We start from the raw sequence: 2684 nt of genomic DNA on the forward strand, positions 1-2684 counted from the left end.
ACACGCTAGACTGCAATGGTGTATGGAACGACGTCACTGGGGACAGGAATGGCAGCAGATAGTATTTTCGGACGAATCTAGGTTCTGTTTGTTTGAATGATGGCTGCATTTTGGTTCGCCGTAGACAGGGGGAAGGGCATCACATTGACTGCATTCGCACAAGACTCAAGGCCTTATGGTGTGGGGTGCTATTGGGTACAACCACAAATCACAGTTGGTGCGTGTCCAGGACGCTGTGACAAGTTTGACCTACGTGAATGACACCCTGCGACCCGTAGCAATACCCTTTCTGCACGACACCCCAGACGCCATATTTCAGCAGGACAACGCGCGATCACATGTTGCTGCACGAAGATGTGCTTTCTTGTTGTCACAGGATGCCAGACTGTTGCCCTGGTCCGCCCGATCACCGACTTGTCGCCAATTGAAAATGTGTGGAATATGGTGAAACGACGGGTGCGGCGCTGTGATCCAATGCCAACCACCAAAGATGAACTGTGGAACCAGGTGAATGCAACATGGATGACTACCCCCAGGACGCGGCTCGCGCCTTATACGCGTCTATGTCATCACACATGGAACAATTATAAACGAACACAACAGCCATGGCCAATCACACCGCGAAGCTCGATCGCCAGACAATACCACATTAACAGCTTTTTCTACGAATGTCAATATATTAATTTTCATTATTATTATTATTATTATTATTATTATTATTATTATTATTATTATTATTATTATTATTATTATTATTATTATTATTATTATTATTATTATTATTATTATTATTATTATTATTGTACCGGGCGGTACACCTCCGCGCCGCTAATTCAAACATTGCGCCAGTTGAAGCTCCTCTACTGGAGGAAGCCTGAACTTTAACAACCATGTTAATTCTAAAGTTTCTCAGAAGATGTCACTATTGTAAATTTTGTGGAGTTCTGAACTGTGTCTGTTTCGATTTATATTTGTTTTCTCTGTAGTGAGAAGTGTGAACATTCTCTTCTAGATGGCACTACTGAAGAATTACAATTGTGCACTGGTGCGAAGTGAAGGAACTGTTTTTTGAGAAATTTTGTGTTCATAAGTTTGTTTTTTGTTAAATTTCTTTCAGTCATTTTTTGGGTTGGCAGTATAACCCTTCTCCTTCCGCTTGTTTTGAATTTAGCCAATCCCAAATTTCTCTAATTAATTTTTGACCAATTACGTATGTCTTCTCCGATATGGATATGTTGCTTGATCCTAGCCAATAAAATTGAGGGGGTGGGGGTGGGTTCTCATTCATGAAACGTCTCGAATTTTCCGCGAGGGTATATAAACTGCTGATTCTCTTGTCTCCGGGCCACTTCAGTAACATCTTTCTTAGTGTGATTATGTAGCAGGGGGCGGGAAGCGCCTCTTTCTTCAGGCGGCAGTTCATGCATCAGGTAATGGCCTTTTAATAACTTCTTGCTTGCTAGCTCAGCAGTTTAACCCTCGGGGCAGGTTCGAAACTTTTATCATGTAACCTTCCTTTAAAATGTAATAGACACTTGGTATAAAGTTCTATCTCTTTAACTACAAATTGGGATAGAGAGTGCCTAACCCTCTCGAGCTCCCACTCATGGTGTTTTGAGGTGACTACGTTTTCATAACAGTTTCCCTTCTTTTGTAAATAATAAAGTTTTCCTATCGTGTCACCTCCGTAGTATGGGATTAGCCCTTGCATAAGCGGCCTAAGAGCCAGATTGGTTTTAAAAAGGTGTATTAGCAGTGCAAGTTTCACCTCCATTCAACTCAGAATTTTGGGCCATGTAATTGACCTGTTTCTTTACTTAATAGGCCTCAGTAGATTGGGTATTATTACCCCTGTTCTTGTGTGCCTGGAGGGCAGCTTGAAGGTGGAGTTTGGTGTGGTCTTTGTTGGGCTTGAACTTTGAGAGCGGGGTTGCTCTTTCTTAAAAACAGATTTTCTGTGTGCCTCGAGGAGGCTTTTCTGGGTAATTGGGAGCTAGTGCTCCTTGGTATGATTGGGGTTTTCTGCCCCTTTGTTGAACCTTATACATAAGTAAAGTTGGGCTCATTGCTCAAGGATTGTGTGTCTGGGGGCTCGAAGCCCAAAACCATTAACAAATTGTAATTGTACATTCTTAATTTGTTGATATGCTACTGAGTACCTGTCATACTTGTTATTTCTCGATCTTGAAAAGAAAATATAACCTTTGTTAAATTTTAAATTAACTTTAATTTCGTAAGTTGAGACCTATTCATCCCAGCACCTTCTTTCACCTCTAACTACCACGGATAAGTCCGTAACAATTATTATTATTATTATTATTATTATTATTATTATTATTATTATTATTATTATTATTATTATTATTATCAACCGACCTATACTTATTATTCTTATACCTATTTCCCAAACAGCCCAGGTGAGGATTGCTAAAGCGAAACCGGTACTGGGATCAAATTCGAATTACTGTTCAATCTGGTCACATGGAATAAGTTATCAGTGCCCATAGAGGACCCAGTACCTACTAGACAACAGGACACATGCTGAACCTAGGTGACTGAAATGCTAATCGTTTCTGCAGAACATACTAATGCACTTGTCCTGTGAATGTGAACTTCCTATCGCTAGTCTTTCGAGGTGTTTTTAAAAAAATGGAAATGAGTGTATTTCACGCTGGTGGATTATT

This window comes from Anabrus simplex, chromosome 1, assembly GCF_040414725.1.
Source record: "Anabrus simplex isolate iqAnaSimp1 chromosome 1, ASM4041472v1, whole genome shotgun sequence".
In the NCBI taxonomy this organism is placed as follows: Eukaryota; Metazoa; Arthropoda; class Insecta; order Orthoptera; family Tettigoniidae; genus Anabrus; species Anabrus simplex.